Here is a 15,000-nt window from a genome sequence, read left to right as displayed (position 1 = left end):
ATCTCTCTGTTTCGCCAACCTATATAGATCGTTCTCACCCTCCTTACTATCCAACTGAGCATACAAGTCATCATACGCCCTTTGTTTTGCCTTCGCTACCGCCATCTTTACCTTTCGCCGCATCTCCCTGAACTGCTTTCTGTTCTCTTCAGTCCTCTCAGTATCCCACTTCTTCTTCGCTAACCGCTTTCTCCGTATATACTCCTGCACTTCCTCATTCCACCACCAAGTCTCCTTATCAACTTTCCTTCCAGATGACAAACCGAGTACTCTTCTACCTGTCTCCCTGATAACACTAGCTGTTGTTGTCCAATCATCTGGCAGCTCACCCTGACCACCCAGACCCTTTCTCAACTCCTCCCTGAAAACCGTGCAACGCTCCTCCCTTTTCAGCTTCCACCACTTTGTCCTCTGCTCTGCCTTTGTCCTCGTCATCTACCTTGTCACCAGAGTCGTCGCACAAACCGCCATCCTATGCTGTCTGGCTACACGCCCACCTACAACTACTTTGCAGTCACCGATCTCTTTCAGGTTACCTCGTCTATACAAGATGTAGTCTACCTGCGTGCTCCTACCTCCGCTCTTATAAGTTACCCTATGTTCCTGTTTTTTCTGGAAAAAGGTATTCACTACACCCATTTCCATCCCTTTTGCAAAATCTACCACCATCTGTCCCTCTGCATTCCTATCCTGGATACCATATCTGCCCATCACTTCTTCATCCCCTCTATTGCCTTCACCAACATGTCCATTGAAGTCTGCACCAATTACCACTCTCTCATTTCTGGGAATATTCTGCATCACTTCATCCAACTCATTCCAGAACTTCTCCTTCTCTTCAGGTTCACATCCCACCTGTGGCGCATAGCCACTAACAACACTGAGCATCACACCTTCAATTTCCAATTTCAGACTCATAAGTCTATCTGACATTCTTTTCACCTCTAGGACGTTCCTTACAAACTCCTCCTTCAAGATGACTCCTACTCCATTTCTCTTCTTGTCAGCACCATAATAGTATAACTTAAAGCCTGCTCCTAAGCTTCTAGCCTTACTACCCTTCCACCTGGTCTCCTGGACACACAGTATATCCAGCTTCCTTCTCTGCATCGTGTCCATCAACTCTCTACCTTTTCCTGTCATAGTCCCAATATTCAAAGTCCCTACTCTCAGTCCCAGGCTCTTTCCTTTCCTCCTCTCTCTCTGCTTCCGAACACGCACTCCTCCTCTTCTTCTTCTTCTTGTTCTTCGACCCACAGTAGCCCGATTTCCATTAGTACCCTGTAGGTCATCAGTACCAATGGCGGTCGTTGTTAACCCGGTCCGCGACCCATCCGGTATGGTATAGTTATGGTTGACTCGCATGTTTGGTTTTGGCAAACGTTTTACGCCGGATGCCCCTCCTGACGCAACCCTCTGCATTTATCCGGGCTTGGGACCGGCACAGGGAGACACTGCTCCGTGCCCCCCCCCCCCCCCCCCCCCCCAAAGGCAGGCTTGGAGAGACACGGGCCAGTGCCGCCCTGAGGCTGCATTACCCTCTCTTTCTTACATTTATTATAAAAATATGCTTATCTTCCTTTTAGCTCATCACACATGTCTTTATGATTTTCAGTCCATGCCTCAGCCGGCCTGAAGCTCCACTGATGCGCATGTGCGGATGCCTCTATCTAGCGGACATAAAATAAAGACAATCATTCAAATGTGAATGAGTCGGCGTGATGCTCCGGGATGTGTGGAGCTCAGGGAGCTCCACGAGTGAGGGAGTTAAGTTAGGGCGGGGGTGCAAGTAGGCTCTAGGATTCCCCGAGTCGGGGCGAGCGATGGGTTTAGAGGCGTATCGCATTGAAGATAATGGCCGCATATCCTTCTTGGACTTTTCTAAAGCCTTTGACTCGGTCGAACATCCATTTATCATAGCAACGCTCGAACATTTTGGATTTGGTTAAATATTCAGGAATGTGATCCGTGGGCTCTATGAGAATATTCATAGCTGTGTCACCCTGCCAAGCGGCACCACTCCGAGCTTCCATGTTGATGTGGGAATCCCCCAAGGTTGCCCCATCTCACCCTATTTATTTATAATTGCTACCGAAATGCTAGCCGTTTATGTTGAAAAGAGCAACGATATCCAAAAGTTAGACGTGCTGGGGACTGAAATTGTTATTAGCCTGCTGGCAGATGACACAACCTTAGTTTTGAAAAATGAACATCAAGTCCCAATAAGTGCCGAAAACAACCAAAACATTCTCCAAGGCTTCAGGATTGTCATTAAACTTAAAGAAATGCAAACTTCTTGCGCTGCATGACTCGCCACTAAAGGAAATCAGCGATGTTTCCATGAAATCAGAAATAAAATACTTGAGCATTTTCCTATCCAAGGACCAAACGTTAAATCAATCCAGGAACATTGAATCTAAACTGAATCAAAGTAAAGCTTAATTCTAATATATGGCTCCAGAGAGATTTATCAATATTAGGCCGGATATATTTGACTAAAATGGATGTGTTTATCCAGATGTATATACCCAGCGTATTCCAATGCTGCTCCAAATCAACTCGTAAAATCTGTTAACCAAATCAATTTCAACTTTATCTGGAGGAACAGACCACACCATCTAAGAAAAATCACATATGGTGAAAGAAACAAGTGAAGGAGGGCTGAAAGTGATAGAGTCGGACTGCTTGAATGGGACATTGAAGGTGAACTGGTTGAAATCCTGGATCAAACCTCATCGTTCTTTCTGGTATTGTACTCCAAACTACTTATTCAACAAAGTCGGCGGCCTGAGTCTTCTGCTTATCTCTGACTTGGATATCAACAAGATTCCTGTCAAATGTTCAGAGTTCCATAAACAAATATTATTATACTGGAAAATGATATACGTACACAATTTCTCACCACACAGTATAATAGTTTGGAACAATCGATATGTACTGCATGGCAACAAACCTCTGTTTTACAAGGAATGCTTTGAGAAAGGTATATGGTCGATAATTGACTTGATGGATGACACTGGCAGTCCTCTGGACAATGAGCAGTTCTGTACTACACACAGATTCAAGCCTCCCATATTAGAGTTGCTAAAGTTACGAAACGCACTGCCTCGACAATTTGTATTCCTGACCAAAAATATAATGACGCACCGAACCGTACAACCACAGTTACCCCGACTATCACTCCAGGGAATCTCAATTGTGGACAAAAAGCGCGGCAACTCCTTTATTAGGAAATGTTTCACAGGAAACTTATTCCCTGGACGTCAAAAAAAAAAAAAAGGATATTTTAAATAAATTTGATGAGGAATCGATTGCCACGCTGCGAACCATGTATCTGACTCTACCCATACCCCCAAGGCAAAAGAGACCCACTTCAAAATTATGACTGACATCTACCCATCTAAGGAATTATCGAGGGTACGCTTTAATTTTGAAGATAATATTTGTACATTTTGTGAAGACAACATTGAAACCACTGACCATATATTTTTTCTCCTTCTCATTCCATCGTCACCAGTTTCCTTCTCAAAAGATGATATAACATTCTGTTTACTTATAAGCAACATAACAGATGAACTCTGTGTCAATGTTCTTTTAGGCCTGGCCAAGTTCTTCATTCACAAGAACAGAATGCAAAAATGCTCCCCAAATTTTAATGTCTTCATAAACGATTTTGAAATATAAAAAAAAAAAAAAAAAATCCTTAAAACTTATGGAAAAATCCAAAAACTAAAAAATATAGTTACCCATGTCCGAGGTTCCTTTTTTTTTTGGTAAAAAAAAAAAACAAAAAAAAAAAAACAACTTGATTACATGTTACATTCCCCTTGCAATTTTTTTTTTTTTTTTTCGTTTTAATTTCTTATTTGTCTATCTATTGATTTAATTACTTCCTTTTAATTTCTTTTTTTGTCTCGCACTGTAAATTTCTCACAAACCTGTAACACTATTAACTTCTCATTACATACAGAACAAATGTCCTGATGTCCGTTGCTTCCTCATCCCTGGTTGTTTCATTGACATTCAGTTCTACCTTGCTATGTTTATTTGTACATCTGTATATTTGGGTGTACTATTTATGTTCAATTAAAAACAGTTTGATGTCTGAGATTCCTTGTGAACCGCCAACTTAATTACATGTTATATTCCCCTCACAATTTTTTTTTTTCGTTTTTAATTTTATTTTTCTATCTATTTATTTAATTATATCCTTTTAATTTTCTTTTTTTGTCTAGCATTAAAAATTTCTCGCAAACCGTTAACACTATTAACTTCTGATTACTTACACCACGAATGCGCTTATGCCCCCCCACCCATCCCGCTTTTTCCGTACGGAGGCAGACACTGAGATCGAAAGCAAATGGGTGTCATTGAAATGCAGTAACAGGGTGATAACAGCCGTGTTCGAAGTGTGTAGGGGCTTATAGGAGAGCAGAAGCACGTCACGCAATTCACCTGAGTTCGGAGGATCGGGAGTACCAGGGCCCATAGCGGAGAAGCGGAAGAGCGGAGTTATGTGTCTCTTCTCAAAGGCCGGGAAGCTGGGGGGCAGCAGGACCCCTTAGAGCGGCTAATGTGAGCCTTCTCCGGACATAGATCACCCGGACTTATGACTGGAGCTCCCGGACCTCCGGGCACACACATATGTGAATGAGTGGATGAGCTAATGTCGGTTTGGTTGTGGATACGTTTCGGCCAATGCTATCAGCACAGCTATGATTATCCCCAGAACGTTGAGAACGAGCTCCCGGAACTCCAGACATGCGTATATAAAAGAGTGGAATTAAGGTGTGTGTGTGTGTGTGTGTGTGTGTGTGTGTGTGTATACGTGTGGGACAGAAGTAATGTTGGGGACAGAAATTGTTATTAGCCTGCTGGCAGATGACACAACCTTAGTTTTGAAAAATGAACATCAAGTCCCAATAAGTGCTGAAAAAAACCAAAACATTCTCCAAGGCTTCAGGATTGTCATTAAACTTAAAGAAATGCAAACTTCTTGCGCTGCATGACTCGCCACTAAAGGAAATCAGCGATGTTTCCATGAAATCAGAAATAAAATACTTGAGCATTTTCCTATCCAAGGACCAAACGTTAAATCAATCCAGGAACATTGAATCTAAACTGAATCAAAGTAAAGCTTAATTCTAATATATGGCTCCAGAGAGATTTATCAATATTAGGCCGGATATATTTGACTAAAATGGATGTGTTTATCCAGATGTATATACCCAGCGTATTCCAATGCTGCTCCAAATCAACTCGTAAAATCTGTTAACCAAATCAATTTCAACTTTATCTGGAGGAACAGACCACACCATCTAAGAAAAATCACATATGGTGAAAGAAACAAGTGAAGGAGGGCTGAAAGTGATAGAGTCGGACTGCTTGAATGGGACATTGAAGGTGAACTGGTTGAAATCCTGGATCAAACCTCATCGTTCTTTCTGGTATTGTACTCCAAACTACTTATTCAACAAAGTCGGCGGCCTGAGTCTTCTGCTTATCTCTGACTTGGATATCAACAAGATTCCTGTCAAATGTTCAGAGTTCCATAAACAAATATTATTATACTGGAAAATGATATACGTACACAATTTCTCACCACACAGTATAATAGTTTGGAACAATCGATATGTACTGCATGGCAACAAACCTCTGTTTTACAAGGAATGCTTTGAGAAAGGTATATGGTCGATAATTGACTTGATGGATGACACTGGCAGTCCTCTGGACAATGAGCAGTTCTGTACTACACACAGATTCAAGCCTCCCATATTAGAGTTGCTAAAGTTACGAAACGCACTGCCTCGACAATTTGTATTCCTGACCAAAAATATAATGACGCACCGAACCGTACAACCACAGTTACCCCGACTATCACTCCAGGGAATCTCAATTGTGGACAGAAAGCGCGGCAACTCCTTTATTAGGAAATGTTTCACAGGAAACTTATTCCCTGGACGTCAAAAAAAAAAAGAAGGATATTTTAAATAAATTTGATGAGGAATCGATTGCCACGCTGCGAACTATGTATCTGACTCTACCCATACCCCCAAGGCAAAAGAGACCCACTTCAAAATTATGACTGACATCTACCCATCTAAGGAATTATCGAGGGTACGCTTTAATTTTGAAGATAATATTTGTACATTTTGTGAAGACAACATTGAAACCACTGACCATATATTTTTTCTCCTTCTCATTCCATCGTCACCAGTTTCCTTCTCAAAAGATGATATAACATTCTGTTTACTTATAAGCAACATAACAGATGAACTCTGTGTCAATGTTCTTTTAGGCCTGGCCAAGTTCTTCATTCACAAGAACAGAATGCAAAAATGCTCCCCAAATTTTAATGTCTTCATAAACGATTTTGAAATATAAAAAAAAAAAAAAAAAATCCTTAAAACTTATGGAAAAATCCGAAAACAAAAAAATATAGTTACCCATGTCCGAGGTTCCTTTTTTTTTTGGTAAAAAAAAAAAACAAAAAAAAAAAACAACTTGATTACATGTTACATTCCCCTTGCAATTTTTTTTTTTTTTTTTCGTTTTAATTTCTTATTTGTCTATCTATTGATTTAATTACTTCCTTTTAATTTCTTTTTTTGTCTCGCACTGTAAATTTCTCACAAACCTGTAACACTATTAACTTCTCATTACATACAGAACAAATGTCCTGATGTCCGTTGCTTCCTCATCCCTGGTTGTTTCATTGACATTCAGTTCTACCTTGCTATGTTTATTTGTACATCTGTATATTTGGGTGTACTATTTATGTTCAATTAAAAACAGTTTGATGTCTGAGATTCCTTGTGAACCGCCAACTTAATTACATGTTATATTCCCCTCACAATTTTTTTTTTTCGTTTTTAATTTTATTTTTCTATCTATTTATTTAATTATATCCTTTTAATTTTCTTTTTTTGTCTAGCATTAAAAATTTCTCGCAAACCGTTAACACTATTAACTTCTGATTACTTACACCACGAATGCGCTTATGCCCCCCCACCCATCCCGCTTTTTCCGTACGGAGGCAGACACTGAGATCGAAAGCAAATGGGTGTCATTGAAATGCAGTAACAGGGTGATAACAGCCGTGTTCGAAGTGTGTAGGGGCTTATAGGAGAGCAGAAGCACGTCACGCAATTCACCTGAGTTCGGAGGATCGGGAGTACCAGGGCCCATAGCGGAGAAGCGGAAGAGCGGAGTTATGTGTCTCTTCTCAAAGGCCGGGAAGCTGGGGGGCAGCAGGACCCCTTAGAGCGGCTAATGTGAGCCTTCTCCGGACATAGATCACCCGGACTTATGACTGGAGCTCCCGGACCTCCGGGCACACACATATGTGAATGAGTGGATGAGCTAATGTCGGTTTGGTTGTGGATACGTTTCGGCCAATGCTATCAGCACAGCTATGATTATCCCCAGAACGTTGAGAACGAGCTCCCGGAACTCCAGACATGCGTATATAAAAGAGTGGAATTAAGGTGTGTGTGTGTGTGTGTGTGTGTGTGTGTGTGTGTATACGTGTGGGACAGAAGTAATGTTGGGGACAGAAATTGTTATTAGCCTGCTGGCAGATGACACAACCTTAGTTTTGAAAAATGAACATCAAGTCCCAATAAGTGCTGAAAAAAACCAAAACATTCTCCAAGGCTTCAGGATTGTCATTAAACTTAAAGAAATGCAAACTTCTTGCGCTGCATGACTCGCCACTAAAGGAAATCAGCGATGTTTCTATGAAATCAGAAATAAAATACTTGAGCATTTTCCTATCCAAGGACCAAACGTTAAATCAATCCAGGAACATTGAATCTAAACTGAATCAAAGTAAAGCTTAATTCTAATATATGGCTCCAGAGAGATTTATCAATATTAGGCCGGATATATTTGACTAAAATGGATGTGTTTATCCAGATGTATATACCCAGCGTATTCCAATGCTGCTCCAAATCAACTCGTAAAATCTGTTAACCAAATCAATTTCAACTTTATCTGGAGGAACAGACCACACCATCTAAGAAAAATCACATATGGTGAAAGAAACAAGTGAAGGAGGGCTGAAAGTGATAGAGTCGGACTGCTTGAATGGGACATTGAAGGTGAACTGGTTGAAATCCTGGATCAAACCTCATCGTTCTTTCTGGTATTGTACTCCAAACTACTTATTCAACAAAGTCGGCGGCCTGAGTCTTCTGCTTATCTCTGACTTGGATATCAACAAGATTCCTGTCAAATGTTCAGAGTTCCATAAACAAATATTATTATACTGGAAAATGATATACGTACACAATTTCTCACCACACAGTATAATAGTTTGGAACAATCGATATGTACTGCATGGCAACAAACCTCTGTTTTACAAGGAATGCTTTGAGAAAGGTATATGGTCGATAATTGACTTGATGGATGACACTGGCAGTCCTCTGGACAATGAGCAGTTCTGTACTACACACAGATTCAAGCCTCCCATATTAGAGTTGCTAAAGTTACGAAACGCACTGCCTCGACAATTTGTATTCCTGACCAAAAATATAATGACGCACCGAACCGTACAACCACAGTTACCCCGACTATCACTCCAGGGAATCTCAATTGTGGACAGAAAGCGCGGCAACTCCTTTATTAGGAAATGTTTCACAGGAAACTTATTCCCTGGACGTCAAAAAAAAAAAAAAGGATATTTTAAATAAATTTGATGAGGAATCGATTGCCACGCTGCGAACCATGTATCTGACTCTACCCATACCCCCAAGGCAAAAGAGACCCACTTCAAAATTATGACTGACATCTACCCATCTAAGGAATTATCGAGGGTACGCTTTAATTTTGAAGATAATATTTGTACATTTTGTGAAGACAACATTGAAACCACTGACCATATATTTTTTCTCCTTCTCATTCCATCGTCACCAGTTTCCTTCTCAAAAGATGATATAACATTCTGTTTACTTATAAGCAACATAACAGATGAACTCTGTGTCAATGTTCTTTTAGGCCTGGCCAAGTTCTTCATTCACAAGAACAGAATGCAAAAATGCTCCCCAAATTTTAATGTCTTCATAAACGATTTTGAAATATAAAAAAAAAAAAAAAAAAAATCCTTAAAACTTATGGAAAAATCCAAAAACTAAAAAATATAGTTACCCATGTCCGAGGTTCCTTTTTTTTTTGGTAAAAAAAAAAAAACAAAAAAAAAAAAACAACTTGATTACATGTTACATTCCCCTTGCAATTTTTTTTTTTTTTTTTCGTTTTAATTTCTTATTTGTCTATCTATTGATTTAATTACTTCCTTTTAATTTCTTTTTTTGTCTCGCACTGTAAATTTCTCACAAACCTGTAACACTATTAACTTCTCATTACATACAGAACAAATGTCCTGATGTCCGTTGCTTCCTCATCCCTGGTTGTTTCATTGACATTCAGTTCTACCTTGCTATGTTTATTTGTACATTTGTATATTTGGGTGTACTATTTATGTTCAATTAAAAACAGTTTGATGTCTGAGATTCCTTGTGAACCGCCAACTTAATTACATGTTATATTCCCCTCACAATTTTTTTTTTTCGTTTTTAATTTTATTTTTCTATCTATTTATTTAATTATATCCTTTTAATTTTCTTTTTTTGTCTAGCATTAAAAATTTCTCGCAAACCGTTAACACTATTAACTTCTGATTACTTACAGCACGAATGCGCTTATGCCCCCCCACCCCCCGCTTTTTCCGTACGGTGGCAGACACTGAGATCGAAAGCAAATGGGTGTCATTGAAATGCAGTAACAGGGTGATAACAGCCGTGTTCGAAGTGTGTAGGGGCTTATAGGAGAGCAGAAGCACGTCACGCAATTCACCTGAGTTCGGAGGATCGGGAGTACCAGGGCCCATAGCGGAGAAGCGGAAGAGCGGAGTTATGTGTCTCTTCTCAAAGGCGGGGAAGCTGGGGGGCAGCAGGACCCCTTAGACCGGCTAATGTGAGCCTTCTCCGGACATAGATCACCCGGACTTATGACTGGAGCTCCCGGACCTCTGGGCACACACATATGTGAATGAGTGGATGAGCTAATGTTGGTTTGGTTGTGGATACGTTTCGGCCAATGCTATCAGCACAGCTATGATTATCCCCAGAACGTTGAGAACGAGCTCCCGGAACTCCAGACATGCGTATATAAAAGAGTGGAATTAAGGTGTGTGTGTGTGTGTGTGTGTGTGTTTGTGTGTGTGTGTGTGTGTGTGTATACGTGTGGGACAGAAGTAATGTTGGGGACAGAAATTGTTATTAGCCTGCTGGCGGATGACACAACCTTAGTTTTGAAAAATGAACATCAAGTCCCAATAAGTGCTGAAAAAAACCAAAACATTCTCCAAGGCTTCAGGATTGTCATTAAACTTAAAGAAATGCAAACTTCTTGCGCTGCATGACTCGCCACTAAAGGAAATCAGCGATGTTTCTATGAAATCAGAAATAAAATACTTGAGCATTTTCCTATCCAAGGACCAAACGTTAAATCAATCCAGGAACATTGAATCTAAACTGAATCAAAGTAAAGCTTAATTCTAATATATGGCTCCAGAGAGATTTATCAATATTAGGCCGGATATATTTGACTAAAATGGATGTGTTTATCCAGATGTATATACCCAGCGTATTCCAATGCTGCTCCAAATCAACTCGTAAAATCTGTTAACCAAATCAATTTCAACTTTATCTGGAGGAACAGACCACACCATCTAAGAAAAATCACATATGGTGAAAGAAACAAGTGAAGGAGGGCTGAAAGTGATAGAGTCGGACTGCTTGAATGGGACATTGAAGGTGAACTGGTTGAAATCCTGGATCAAACCTCATCGTTCTTTCTGGTATTGTACTCCAAACTACTTATTCAACAAAGTCGGCGGCCTGAGTCTTCTGCTTATCTCTGACTTGGATATCAACAAGATTCCTGTCAAATGTTCAGAGTTCCATAAACAAATATTATTATACTGGAAAATGATATACGTACACAATTTCTCACCACACAGTATAATAGTTTGGAACAATCGATATGTACTGCATGGCAACAAACCTCTGTTTTACAAGGAATGCTTTGAGAAAGGTATATGGTCGATAATTGACTTGATGGATGACACTGGCAGTCCTCTGGACAATGAGCAGTTCTGTACTACACACAGATTCAAGCCTCCCATATTAGAGTTGCTAAAGTTACGAAACGCACTGCCTCGACAATTTGTATTCCTGACCAAAAATATAATGACGCACCGAACCGTACAACCACAGTTACCCCGACTATCACTCCAGGGAATCTCAATTGTGGACAAAAAGCGCGGCAACTCCTTTATTAGGAAATGTTTCACAGGAAACTTATTCCCTGGACGTCAAAAAAAAAAAAAAGGATATTTTAAATAAATTTGATGAGGAATCGATTGCCACGCTGCGAACCATGTATCTGACTCTACCCATACCCCCAAGGCAAAAGAGACCCACTTCAAAATTATGACTGACATCTACCCATCTAAGGAATTATCGAGGGTACGCTTTAATTTTGAAGATAATATTTGTACATTTTGTGAAGACAACATTGAAACCACTGACCATATATTTTTTCTCCTTCTCATTCCATCGTCACCAGTTTCCTTCTCAAAAGATGATATAACATTCTGTTTACTTATAAGCAACATAACAGATGAACTCTGTGTCAATGTTCTTTTAGGCCTGGCCAAGTTCTTCATTCACAAGAACAGAATGCAAAAATGCTCCCCAAATTTTAATGTCTTCATAAACGATTTTGAAATATAAAAAAAAAAAAAAAAATCCTTAAAACTTATGGAAAAATCCGAAAACAAAAAAATATAGTTACCCATGTCCGAGGTTCCTTTTTTTTTTGGTAAAAAAAAAAAAAAAAACAAAAAAAACAACTTGATTACATGTTACATTCCCCTTGCAATTTTTTTTTTTTTTTTTCGTTTTAATTTCTTATTTGTCTATCTATTGATTTAATTACTTCCTTTTAATTTCTTTTTTTGTCTCGCACTGTAAATTTCTCACAAACCTGTAACACTATTAACTTCTCATTACATACAGAACAAATGTCCTGATGTCCGTTGCTTCCTCATCCCTGGTTGTTTCATTGACATTCAGTTCTACCTTGCTATGTTTATTTGTACATTTGTATATTTGGGTGTACTATTTATGTTCAATTAAAAACAGTTTGATGTCTGAGATTCCTTGTGAACCGCCAACTTAATTACATGTTATATTCCCCTCACAATTTTTTTTTTTCGTTTTTAATTTTATTTTTCTATCTATTTATTTAATTATATCCTTCTAATTTTCTTTTTTTGTCTAGCATTAAAAATTTCTCGCAAACCGTTAACACTATTAACTTCTGATTACTTACAGCACGAATGCGCTTATGCCCCCCCACCCATCCCGCTTTTTCCGTACGGAGGCAGACACTGAGATCGAAAGCAAATGGGTGTCATTGAAATGCAGTAACAGGGTGATAACAGCCGTGTTCGAAGTGTGTAGGGGCTTATAGGAGAGCAGAAGCACGTCACGCAATTCACCTGAGTTCGGAGGATCGGGAGTACCAGGGCCCATAGCGGAGAAGCGGAAGAGCGGAGTTATGTGTCTCTTCTCAAAGGCGGGGAAGCTGGGGGGCAGCAGGACCCCTTAGACCGGCTAAGGTGAGCCTACTCCGGACAGAGATCACCCGGAGTTATGACTGGAGCTCCCGGACCTCTGGGCACACACATATGTGAATGACTGGATGAGCTAATGTTGGTTTGGTTGTGGATACGTTTCGGCCAATGCTATCAGCACAGCGATGATGAGTTCAGGTGTGTCTGTGTGTGTTTGTGTGTTTGTGTGTGTGTGTGTGTGTGTGTGTGTGTGTGCGTGTGTTTGTGTGTGTGTGAGAGTTTGTTTTTGTGGGTTGGGGGGGGTTCCCGCGGACACGGAGTACCAGGGCCTGGAGCGGATGAGGTGAGGAGCGGAGGAGAGCAGAAGCCCGGACCGTGATTCGCTTGTGTCCAGCGGTTCGGGAGTTCCAGGGCCCGAAACGGAGGAGCGGAGGAGCGGAGGAGCGGAGGAGCGGAGGAGCGGAGGAGCGGAGGAGCGGAGGACAGCAAAACCCCTTTCTGCAATTCGCCTGAGTCCGGCGGATCGGTAGTACCTGGTTCCGCAGCGGATGAGCGGAGGAGTGGAGGAGATGTTTCTCTTCTCAGAGGCGGCGAGGGGGGGGGGGGCAGGACCCCTTACCCTTATCCCCCCCGGACGTTTGAGTGGAGCTCCCGGACCTCCGGGCACGCACATGCGAATGACTGGATCACAGGGAGTGCCAGGGCCTGGAGCGGATGAGCAGAGGAGAGGCGGAGGGCAGAAGCCCGGCCCTGTTCAAGAGTTCCAGGGTCCAAAGCGGGGGAGCGAAGAAGCGGAGGAGGGGAGGAGAGCAGAAGAGCAAAAAACTGGCCCGGAATTCACCGAAGTCCCGCGGATCGGGAGTTCCAGGGCCCGGAGCGGAAGAGCGGAGGAGCGGAGGAGAGGAGGAGCGGAGCAAAGCTAAGCCCGTCTTAACAACAAGGAAATTACAGATGAGGCTATAATTTCTAATGAAAACTTTAAATTCTATAGCCACGTATACACTTCGACATTGTCAAAAAGCGATTGTGACTCCTTTCCATTAAATATTCCTCAATATATCCCAAAAATAAACAACAAACAATATATGTTTGTTTATATATGTTTATATATAAACAACAAAAAATATACAGTTTGATGTCTGAGATTCCTTGTGAATCGCCAACTTAATTACATGTCGTATTCCCCTTGCATTTTTTTTTTTTGGTTTTAATTTCATTTGTCTATCTATTTATCTAATTATTTCCTTTTAATTTCGTTTTTTGTCTAGCACTGTAAATTTCTCACAAACCTGTAACACTATTAACTTCTCATTACATACAGAACAAATGTCCTCATGTCCGTTGCTTCCTCATGCCTGGTTGTTTCATTGACATTCAGTTCTACCTTGCTATGTTTATTTGTACATTTGTATATTTGGGTGTACTATTTATGTTCAATTAAAAACAGTTTGATGTCTGAGATTCCCTGTGAACCGCCAACTTAATTACATGTTATATTCCCCTCACAATTTTTTTTTTTTCGTTTTTAATTTTATTTTTCTATCTATTTATTTAATTATATCCTTTTAATTTTCTTTTTTTGTCTAGCATTAAAAATTTCTCGCAAACCGTTAACACTATTAACTTCTGATTACTTACAGCACGAATGCGCTTATGCCCCCCCACCCCCCACCCCCCCGCTTTTTCCGTACGGTGGCAGACACTGAGATCGAAAGCAAATGGGTGTCATTGAAATGCAGTAACAGGGTGATAACAGCCGTGTTCGAAGTGTGTAGGGGCTTATAGTAGAGCAGAAGCACGTCACGCAATTCACCTGAGTTCGGAGGATCGGGAGTACCAGGGCCCATAGCGGAGAAGCGGAAGAGCGGAGTTATGTGTCTCTTCTCAAAGGCCGGGAAGCTGGGGGGCAGCAGGACCCCTTAGAGCGGCTAATGTGAGCCTTCTCCGGACATAGATCACCCGGACTTATGACTGGAGCTCCCGGACCTCTGGGCACACACATATGTGAATGAGTGGATGAGCTAATGTTGGTTTGGTTGTGGAAACGTTTCGGCCAATGCTATTAGCACAGCTATGATGAGTTCAGGTGTGTCTGTGTGTGTTTGTGTGTTTGTGTGTGTGTGTGTGTGTGTGTGTGTGCGTGTGTTTGTGTGTGTGTGAGAGTTTGTTTTTGTGGGTTGGGGGGGGTTCCCGCGGACACGGAGTACCAGGGCCTGGAGCGGATGAGGTGAGGAGCGGAGGAGAGCAGAAGCCCGGACCGTGATTCGCTTGTGTCCAGCGGTTCGGGAGTTCCAGGGCCCGAAACGGAGGAGCGGAGGAGCGGAGGACGGCAAAACCCCTTTCTGCAATTCGCCTGA

Source organism: Fistularia commersonii, unplaced genomic scaffold (genome assembly GCF_037954325.1).
Source record: "Fistularia commersonii isolate RoL2024-O1a breed Wild unplaced genomic scaffold, RoL_Fcom_v1.0 HiC_scaffold_37, whole genome shotgun sequence".
NCBI classification, from domain to species: Eukaryota; Metazoa; Chordata; class Actinopteri; order Syngnathiformes; family Fistulariidae; genus Fistularia; species Fistularia commersonii.
Note: the sequence above shows the minus strand (reverse complement) of the source record.